At 37.2% G+C, this 11,058-nt stretch overlaps 1 long non-coding RNA gene across 1 annotated transcript; it reads left to right on the forward strand.

Moving 5' to 3' along the window:
* The first annotated feature begins 327 nt into the window (after window positions 1-327).
* Window positions 328-7,549, forward strand: LOC143645952 (uncharacterized). Its single transcript, XR_013157214.1, has 3 exons — window positions 328-410; window positions 2,429-2,584; window positions 7,135-7,549. It is a non-coding gene; the product is annotated as an uncharacterized LOC143645952 (long non-coding RNA).
* The last annotated feature ends 3,509 nt before the right edge of the window (window positions 7,550-11,058 follow it).

Here is an 11,058-nt window from a genome sequence, read left to right on the forward strand (position 1 = left end):
AAGGAAATAACTACCGGCAATAGGTTTACACCCACAGGAGTGGGTTAAGTTTAAGATCATGATCATCTAAGATCCATTCAGGTTCACACTACCACAATCCACCCTCTGGACTCTAAAGAGACATGCTCTTTCCAGATGCAAAGCACATTATTTGCATCACGAGTTATCAGCTTCCAATCTATGGAGGAGGAATGGTCACAGAGTGAACATTCCCATTGTTACAGGGAGAAATTGGCAGGAAAACAGAGGTCAGCATTCCCAAAGCCTGCAGGGCATACTCCATTAGAGATTAAGTTCTGAGAGTCATGGAGAATGATGCTTTGTCCTCAGGGCTTGATAGAGTGGCAGACCCAAGATTCAAAGCCTTGTACAGCAGCCATCCTATGGGTCCACCCTCATCAAACATGGAGGTAAGGCCTGAATTCTGGGGTTCGCCCTCATGAAACATGGGGGTGATAGTTAGAATCCATGTGTCACCCTCTTCCAGCATGGGGGTGGGCTCTGGACTCTCCCCAATCTCCAGGGCACAGGCTCAACCCCCTCAGAACAGTGGGGTGGTGGCCAGACTCTCTCCAATCTCTGGGGAATGTGCCCCATTGTCTCTGAACACTGGGGTGGTATCACTTTCCCGTCTTCTGCAAGCTCCCATGGCATACTCACCCTTTCCATATAGAAGAGTGGATCTCTGTCTCAGGCAGAGAAAATGCATTCTCTCCAGACCTCAGAGTCCATGATCTCCCTTTGGAGTCACTTTTCCTCATTCTGTTCCCTTTTGTCTTGTGTGTGGGCTGGCAGTGTTCTGTTTGTACACATCTTGCAAAAAAACTTGTCTATTTCTTATGCAGTACACAGGGGTCATGACCATCAGAGTACAATCTTCCACAGATCTTTCCTGGGTAACTGCATTTCTAATCCCGATTTGCATCAAATGACTGACTTGCTCCATGCCCACTTAAATCCTCACATGGGGAATTATTCTCTAGGGACTCACTTTCTGGAAGCTCAGAATTTTCCAAACCATTAATTTATTGTTTCCTTGTACCCAAGTGTTAATTCTCAGCTTATCTCTGAAAGAAAACACCCCTAGGGAAGCTGTTTGAAACCAGAAGCCAAAGAACCATGTTCTAGTTTGTAAGCTGTCGGAATGCAATATACCAGAAATGGAATGGCTTTTAAAAAGGGGAGTTTATTAAGTTGCAAGTTTACAGTTCTAAGGCTGTGAAAATGTCCAAATTAAAGCAAGGCTACAAAATGTCTAAATTAAGGTATCCAGGGAAAGATACCTTGGTTCAAGAAGACCAATAATATTTCGGGTTTCTCTTTTAGCTGGAAAGGCATCTGGCAATGTCTGCTAGCTTTCTCTCCAGGCTTCTTCAGTGGCTCCTCTGGGGGTGTTTTCTTTCTTCATCTCCAGTGGTGTCTGGCTGTGTGGGCTCTGTTGGCTCTGGTGGTCTAAAGCTTTTTCCAAAATGGTTCTCTCTTAAAGGGCTCCAGTAAGCTACCCCACTTTGAATGGGTGGAGATACATCTCCATGGAAACCACCTAATCAAAAGTTACCATCCACAATTGGGAAGTTACATCTCCGTGGAAACAATCAGAAATATTCCACCCAGCAATATTGAATGAAGATTAAAGGACATGGCTTTTTTGGGGGTACATAATAGTTTCAAACTGGCACAGACCAGCAGACACCAACCAGAAGCATCCCAGCTGATGGAAATATTTCAAACCCATTGGCCTTTCTTGAGTCAATGTATCTTTATCTGGATGCTTTAGTATGGACATTTTTAAGGTCTTAGAACTGTAAATTTGCAACTTAATAAATTCCCTTTAAAAAGACAATCCATTTCTTGTACACTGCATTCCAGCAGCTTTAGCAAACCAAAACACCATTTCTCCAGCTTGCAAGGACACATTCATCATATCTGTGTAAGTCCTCAGAGGGACCTTCAATGTCCATATTTTTACAGACACTCTCTTCAAGGCAATCTAGGCCTTTCCTATCAAAGTACCTGACGTTCTTCCAAAATCTTCCTCTTACCTATTTATAAAGCATTTTTGGTATGTGCAATCTCAACATCCCACTCATTGCTACCAAAATATGTCTTAGCCTTCAGGACTGCTGAAGTGTAAAATACCAGAACAGAGTTGGTTTTTACAAAGGGCATTTATTAACTTACAAGCTTACATTTTTGAAGCCATGAAAATGCCAAAATCAGGGCATCTGTAGATGATACTTTCTCACCAAAGATGGTTACCAGAGCTTGGACTCCTTTTGTCACATGGCAGAGCACATGGTGACATCTGCTCGTCTCTCCTTTCTCTCCTGTAGAGAGAAGCTTTTGACTACTCCATTCTTCAACTAGCTTTCTTAGCCTCTGTGTCTTTTTCTCTCTGTCTTGTTCTGAATTTCATCCTTTTATAAAGGAATACAGTAAGAAGATTAAGACCCACCTGGAGCATTCTCAAGGGAAAAAACCTACTTCAAGTTCCCACCGACAATAGGTCTACACCCATAGGCATCCGTTAGCCTTAAGAACATGGTCTTCTGGGATCCATTTAACTTCAAACTACCACAAAATGGTAATAAACTTTTATTAAACTTTGTCAATATCATACATGAAAAACAGTGAATTGTAATTGTATTTGCTTTTCTTCATGTACAAACCAGATTGACATCTTTTCACAAATCCTTAAACCATTATTAAATCTTTTGTGTGTGAACTATGAATGTTGTGCTGTTAAAAAATAATTTGTTTGTTTTTAAACAGATATCTTGAGGGAGTATCCTTCCATGTAAGAGATGCAATTATTTATTTCTTAAGAGAAATAATTTTACTTGCTCATTTTTTTTTGTCATGTTTTAAAAAGTGGATTTTTCTGTAACTGATTTTGTGCTTTGGGTCTTATTTATGAAGATGTTCTTCACTCAAAGGTTTTTAAAAAAAATCCTTTATTTTTATCGTTATAATTTTTCCTTTATTTATCATTATAATTTTTAAGCTTATAATTTATTTTTGCATTAGTGTGTGAGATAAGTTTCTGATTTTAATTCCTCCTGAATGCTAGTCAATATTTTAATACTATTTATTGCATAATACATCTATGATCTATGACTTTGCAATGCCACAGTTATCACATTACAAGTTCTTTTTTGTTTTGTGGCCTAGTCTTGAAACTTTCACATCTGTTGCATTGATCTTCCTGTCTCTTTGTGTTCCAATGCCACACAATTTTAACTACTATAGCTTTATAATATTTTAATAACTGACAGTTATTTCTCTCCTACTATTCCTTTTACCCTCTAAATTGTTCTGATATGCTTGTCAACTTTTCTCATATGACATGTAGAACTAGTTTACCTGTTATTTTCCATAGCCCAGGAAATCATTCCATTTGTTTATTTATTGGAGGAGTTACAGAAAATTCATATATAAAGCAAGAGCAATTGACAATGAGTAAGTCATGATTTGATTTGCTCATCAGCTCTTTTACAGATTTCTTCATAAAATCTTGCATATGTCTTGATAAATTTATTCCTAGTTCTTTTTGTTGGTCTTTCTCAATGGAAATTTGGTTATATTCTATCTTAATTTGTTTCTAAATATTGCTATTGATTAGGTAAATTATTAGTTTTTTTAATATAGCATCATACTGTGTTCTCCTATTACCTGCAACAGTTTATTCCTTGGGTTTTGTAGGAAGGAATCATGTCATATTCAAATAATGATACTTTAAAAAGTATTTTTAAGGAAGCATAACTTATATAAAATAAATGGTATTCATTTCAAGTTATAGCTTGTTGAGTTATGGAAACTATATACTCCTAGGTTATCAACACTAGAGTAAAAATATAAAATATTTTAAATACCCAAAAAAATTCCTGTACCCTTTTCCTGTCATTAACCCTTTCCAAAGGTAACCATTGATTTGCTTTTGGATTCAGCTGTGCTGTTGCATATATTAGCTGTTCATTGATTTTTATTGCTGAATAGTGTTCCACTGAATGATTATCCTACAATTTGTTTATCTGTATACGAGCTAATGAACATTTTTATTGTTTCCATATTTGACTATTATGTGTCTAGTGTCTAGGAATACTTTTGCACAAGTCTCTGTGTGGGCACATGCTTTTTCTTCCTTTGGGTGAATAAAGAGGAGTGGAATTGCTGGGTTATATGGTAACATTATGAAATACTGCAAAATTGCTATCCAAACTTATTGTACAATTTTCATTATCAATAGAAATGTATGAGAGCATCAGTTGCTCCACTTCTTCACCTAAACTTGGTATAGTCAGAGTTTTTAATTGCAGTCATTCAAATGGACACATGATCATATTTTATTGAGTTTGTTTTTTTTTTTTTTGCATGGGCAGGTACCAGGAATCGAACCCGGGTCTCTGGCATGGCAGGCGGGAGAACACTGCCTGCTGAGCCACCCTGGCCTGCCCTTCATTGAGTTCTAATTTATATTTCACTGACCATTAATGATTTTAATATCTGACTTCAAATCTTTGTCTAGTAAGTCCAATGTCTGGGCTTCACAGGGATAGTTTCTGGGTTTTATTTTTTTGCCTGTGTATGAACCTTATTTTTCTTGCTTTGCATATCTCATGTTTTTTTGCAGATAATGGAATATTTTATGAAATGTGTGTCATCTCCTGAAATTAGATTATGCCTCTCTCCAAGGTTTTTTGTTGTTGCTATTTTGTTTAGTTGCTTTTGTGAACTAATTATGCAAAGAAGGTATTCTTTTTCATTTGTGGCTACCAAGGTTTGTGCTTGGTTAGCTTGATGGTCAGTTAATGTATGGACGGATAGAGATTTATTTAAATGCCTGGAAGCAATATGTCTCTTCCCATTCTTTGCTGAGGATGAGTATTGGGCATGCTTTCAGCCCTCAGCAAGGCAATCTACAACTCGTTTTTAGCATTCACTTCCAGCCTATCCTGGCTCCCAATAGAGCCAGAAGTGTTGTCTTTGGGTCCTTATAAGGTCTTTTCTGAGCACGTGCAGCCCTGACTGTCTGCACAGCCCTACATGCTCTCGTGGGCAACTAGATTCTCAGGAATATATCAGAGGTTTCCAAAGCCTGGAAGGACATTTTATTCCCCAGCTTTTCCTTTTAAGCATTATGGTTAGTTTGTTGTTTGCTTTAAGTCTTGTCTTTGGCCTAAGGTATCTGTGAGATTAAACAGTTGCTTCTGACTGTTTTTGACAAAGAACTCCACAGGAAGAAAGATTGTGCACACTGGGTGAGTTGGATTAGGTCAAATAATTAAAAAAGTGAGATCTTCCAAGAGACTACTATATGGGTAGTAGGAGCCAAGGATTGCTGGCAGGCAGTCCCAGAATGCTGATCTTTGGGGAGAAAGCATGCCTTGATGACACTTTGACTTAGACTTTCTTTTTCTCAAATCTTTGAACAAATAAAATCCTGTTTTATAACCTGATGCATTTCATGGTACTTTCCTGAGAATCCTAGGAAACTAAAACTCCCTCGACATGGCCATAGCTTCCCAGGAGAAAGTTTTAATCTTACTGCAGTAAACAAAATGGACCTAAATTTTTGAGTTCAGGTATGTTTGATAGGTGGGCTTTAATAATATAAAGTTTCTTAACATGAATTTGACTCATTGAGTCAAATTAGCTCTCCTATAACTTAATTTTTAATTTTTTGTTCATTTGAGCTGTCACGGACTGGAATATGTAAATTAATATTTACTATTATGATTGTATTTCTTTTGTCCATGTGTTTCACTTTGGCCCTTTTGAATGTTAAAGACATGTTATTTGGTCCATGGATTCTCTTTGACTAACTCACATTTCTGCACAGTACAACTCCTCTTAGAAAGGCATTTATAGTCACCCTAAGAGTGTATGTATAATGAAATATACCAAACTAGTTAAGTTTAGAGATTACTGTCTCCATAGATAAAGACGAAGACTTATCCTTCTTCTTTCTGGGGATGATCTGTACACATTACAAAGTAAATATAACATTTTCTCTCCAGAGACGATGATCAGGGTCCCAACAAGCCTATGTAAGTTCGTGGATTCCAAATTTAGGGATCCTTCTCTTGTAACACAGTCTGATGCATGAGCAGCATGATTTCTCTTAGGTTGATTGGCTCCCTATGCCAGGCTCTTTCCTCCACCCATAGAACTGTAACTTCTGGAAATGCTGGGAGAGTTAGTGGGGTCAGTTCTCTGCATCTCTGCATCTGTGTCAGATCTGCTGTGAAGTTTCTGTAGGCACAGTGGCTTCTATCATTTTTGTAGGCTCTGTCTGCTCTGGAGTTTTTGTTGGCTCTGTCATTTCTATCATTTCTGTCAGCTCTGACTCTTTCCAAAATGCTTCCTCTTTTAAAGGATTCCAGTAAACTAATCAAGACCCACCTTGAACGGGTGGAGTTCCATCTCCATCTAATCCAAAGTTAATACCCACAGTTGGGTGCGCCACATCTCCATGGAGATAATCTAATCAAAATATTCCCAGGGTGGTATAATTTAAGAATGCCTAGAATGGACAATGATGGTGATTAAATTACAAATAAAAAGTGTTTTTCAAGGGGGAAAACAAATAAATGTCAACATTACATGGTGCTGAAAATAGATACTATATTGGGGAAAAGTGCAATCACACAAACTAAGGTCTATAGTCAATAGTAACATTGTAACATGCTTCCACTGAATGCAGAAAAGGCGTTAAAAAACTCAATGTCAACAGGCTGGGGACATGGGGAAGGGGTATGGATTCTTTGTGGAAGAAAAGGAAAATGTCTTCAGATAGGTTATGGTGGCAAAGGCATGTCTATACACTTAGGTTGAATTGCATAATGTGTGAATAAATCTTGCAAAATGGAAAAGAAAAGATACCTGAAGTGCTTTTAACTAATATAGATTCAGAACAATAGATAAAAAGCACAATAAAAAATATACAACAGAAATGATGCAGACATTTTGAAGAAGGAAAAACACATATAGCTAATAAATACATGAAGAATGCTCAAAATATCTATCATCAAAGAAATGCCAATTAATATGAAAATGAGATTCCAATTCATACCCATTTGATTGACCAAAATCTGGATTTTGACAAAACTAAAAGACTTTTCTTCTATTATACAGGGAGTCCTGAGGCAGAAAAGAAGAGAGTTACCACAGGATCTGGACCACTACTTGCACATACAGAGCTGTCTGCCACCAATGAACTGCAACCAAATGGGTGAGAAGAAGTGGTACAAGATTCAGAGATTTCTGGTACACCGTATAACACAGTTCTAGCCAATGAGATGTAAGAAGAAATCTGCTAAAAACCTGAAGAAAGGTTTTATTTTCCTGATCAAAGATCGTATATGTGGTTGTTTCCTTGCCCTCTTTGCTGATTCTTCCTGCCTTGAAAGGGGATGCGCTGTCCAGAGCTATAATAAACATGTTAAACTATGAAGCAACCAGCATATGGGAAAGACGAAGCATTATCACAAGTGCTGGTCTTGGCTTCAACATCTACTGCTATGAAATAAAAATAAGTCCCTCTTTTCATATGCCCATGTAAGTTGGATTTCTTATTACTATTAGTTGAATACATTTCTAGGACACCTGCCATGCAGTAATTAACAGTGCATGTTAAGTCATCAGTCTGCTAACAATATACTCTTTCATGTGTATGCTTGTTAATCAAAAAGTCTAACTTTCAATCCCCGGATAAGCCAGGAGCTGGCATCATGGGATTGAGAAAGTTTTCTTGACCAAAAGGGGGAAGAGAGAAATGAGACAAAATAAAATTTCGGTGGCTAAGAAATCTCAAACAGAATCAAGAGGTTATCCTGGAGGTTATTCGTACGGATTGTGTTAATATTTCTTTTTAGTTTATAGTATGTTGGAGTGGCTGGAGGGAAGTACCTGAAACTGTTGAGCTGTGTTGCAATAGCCTTGATTCTTGAAGATGTTTATATAATGATGTATAGTTGTCTTCAACACTTGTGATTGTGAAAAGCTTGTGTCTGATGCTCCTTCTATCCAGATGAGTAAAAACAAAAAAGAATATGGATAAAAACAAATTAATAAAAGGGGGGATAAAGGGTAAAAATTGAGTAGATTGAAACACTGGTGGTCAATGAAAGGGAGGGGTAAGGGGCATGGTATGTATGAGTTTTTTCTTTTTTCTCTTTGTTTCTTTTTCAGGAGTGAGCCATTGATGTATACCATATATGGACTGCAGGTGTGTGAAGATTTCTCAATAAAAATATGTTTTAATAAAAGTCTAGCTTTCTCCCTGGGCTAATTAAAGATTTAACTCTAGCAGCTTTATATCCAAAGCCTCTCTCTCTATAGATTGCTGCTTAAAATATGCTGATGTTGTGAAGCACTCCTAGAAAAAAAGGGTATCTTTACCTAGGGCTGATTTGAAGGAAAAACAAATATTTATACTATAAACTTTGGAAATAAAGAAAGGATAAAGAGGAAATGTTGCCTTAAAAAATGAACAATGGTTAAACTGATAATATAAAATATGTTCAAATAGAAAGCACTCTATATGTCATGCTAGAGTCTATTATACTCTTAAATTCCCCCATATTCTTCCCAGAGAAGACGACTTGCATTTCTTATATTTATTCTTTTCAGAAAACCACATTTTTTTTTTTTGCTGCTTATGGTGATAGGGGTTATTATCTAGACCTAAACACAGGTTCCCAGACATATAAAAATCATATTCCATCTCATTAATAACAAGAAAGAAAGCACTTGTTTTATAACAGGGAAACTCTAAAAATTAAAAAAAAATTAAAAAGGCAAGTCCCTAAGGGCAGTTACAGGAAAATGAATTGTGTCCCCTCTGGAACGCTTTACTTTTCTTCAGCAGAAAATAACAATGAGCCTTGTTTTTTCCAATTCCCTGTCAGCCCAGGAAACTCAGATTCTCAAGGGAGAAAGCACTGATCTCATAGGCTCCAACTATAAACTCCCTGAAGGGAAAGAAACAGGGAAGAGGCTTTAGGGGGCATCTCCAGTGTAAGTAAAGCAAAGTCATTTTTCACAGTTGCTGTGCACCTACAGTGTGTGTGGGAAGGGGCAAAATGAAAGGGTCAGAGCCAAAATTCCAGCACGTTTTTCCCCAAATCAGGAAGAATCATTTCATTGCTGGCAACATAATGGAAATGGAGTAAGAAAACTGAGTTGGGCTCAGCATTCCTGGAAAAGGATATGGATGAATAAGTAATTGAATCATTGAATGAATGAATCATTGAATGAATGGATTAGTGAATGAATGAATGAATGAGTGAATGAATAGTATATGCTCAGAATGTATTCTTTGCCTCTGTCATTATGGCTATTTGTTGAGCACCCATTCTGTCCCTAGCCCTGTGCTGGGGAGTTTACATAAATCAGATCATTTGAACTTTGCATCAGTGCAAAACAGGCTTCACTTTTTTCTCTTCCTCTTCTCTTTTAAAACAACTAAAACATTGTTAAGAAAAAAAGTGCAGAAGTTTATGTCTAAAAATTTCTCTTTCTCCCCAATCCGATGTCAAAGGATAACCAATAAAATGTTTAATATGTATTCTTCCTGACCTTTTTTTCACGGATAAATAAAGAGAATAACAGTATGAGTAAGAGCATGAGAAAGTTTATTTATGTTTTTTGGGGGAGGGAGTGGGGGGTCGGGTGCACAGTCCAGAAATCAAACCTGGGTGTCCCACATGGATGCGGTCATTCTAACCTCTGAACCACCCGTGCACCCAAGAAAGTTTAATTTTTAAGAAGGTTAAGCACTAGATATTATTCTGCACTTCGCTTTTCTCATTTGATGTATGATGTTATAGCTCGCGAAAACTGCCAAAATACCAGTAATGGGATGCATCTTTTTTTTTAACATGGTCAGGCACTGGAAATCAAACCCAGGTCTCCGGCATGGCAGGCAAGAATTCTGCCACTGACCCACTGTCACACTGCCCTGGGATGCCTTTTAACCATGGAAATTTATTAGTTTACAAGTTTACAGTTCTAAGGCCATGAAAATGTCCAAATAAAGGCATCATCAAGGCAATCTCTGGACATGGTGGTGTCTGCCAGCCTCTCCCTTCTCTTCCAGATGTAATTGCTTACAACATCTGGCTTCAGTGGCTTCACCTCTATTTTTGTGGCTTTGTCAGCTTTTGTGTCTCATTCTTTTAGCTTCTGTATGTTTCTCTCTGATTTCATCCTCTTATAAAGGTCTCCAGTAAGAGGATTAAGAACTACCCTGAATGAGCTGGGTCACATCTTAACTTAAGAGCCTACTCACCGAAGATTCTGCTTATAATGAGTCCACACCTACAGGAATGGATTAATTTTAAGAACATAAATTTATAGGGTCCATAAAGCATCAAAAACATCACATATCATCTGAACAGCTTTCCATGAGTACAGATCAATCTCATTATTTTTAAACTGCATATTGATCTATAATACTAATCTACTGATTTATTTAACACTATTTCCCAACTTGTACTATTATAAAGTGCTGCAATGAACATGATTACTTTTTTAAATATTTTGAGATTTTTAAAAATAAAAATTGACTCACACAACTGTGGGATTAGGCAAGCCCAATTTCCACAGGGCAGGTTGCAAGCCTGACAAAAGTTTTTGGTATATTCCCCAGGAGAAACTGGTGGGCTGAAGTTGGGATGGAAAATCTCCCATCTGATTGTTGAAATCATCATTTCTTCTTTTGGGTCTTTTACTGATTGGATGAATCTTCTCTCATTGATGAAGGCAATTTCCAAGTCGATAGTAGATGTAATCAGCTATAGATACAATAACTTACTGATGATTTAAATTCATGCAATATTGTCACAGTATCAGACCAGTGCTTGCTTGAACAAACAATTGGATACCATAATCTAGTTAAGTTGACATATGGACTTAGTCCTCACATTCCCTTAACCATTATGGGTCTGACTTTGCTTGCTAGTAAAGTAACATTTTTTGCATAATGTTTAGATATATTTTAGCTTTAAAATAAGTGTAATTCATTTCATATTTTGAAAGAGCATAAAGGATTCTTTA

The sequence above is a fragment of the Tamandua tetradactyla genome, chromosome 9 (genome assembly GCF_023851605.1).
Source record: "Tamandua tetradactyla isolate mTamTet1 chromosome 9, mTamTet1.pri, whole genome shotgun sequence".
Taxonomy (NCBI): domain Eukaryota; kingdom Metazoa; phylum Chordata; class Mammalia; order Pilosa; family Myrmecophagidae; genus Tamandua; species Tamandua tetradactyla.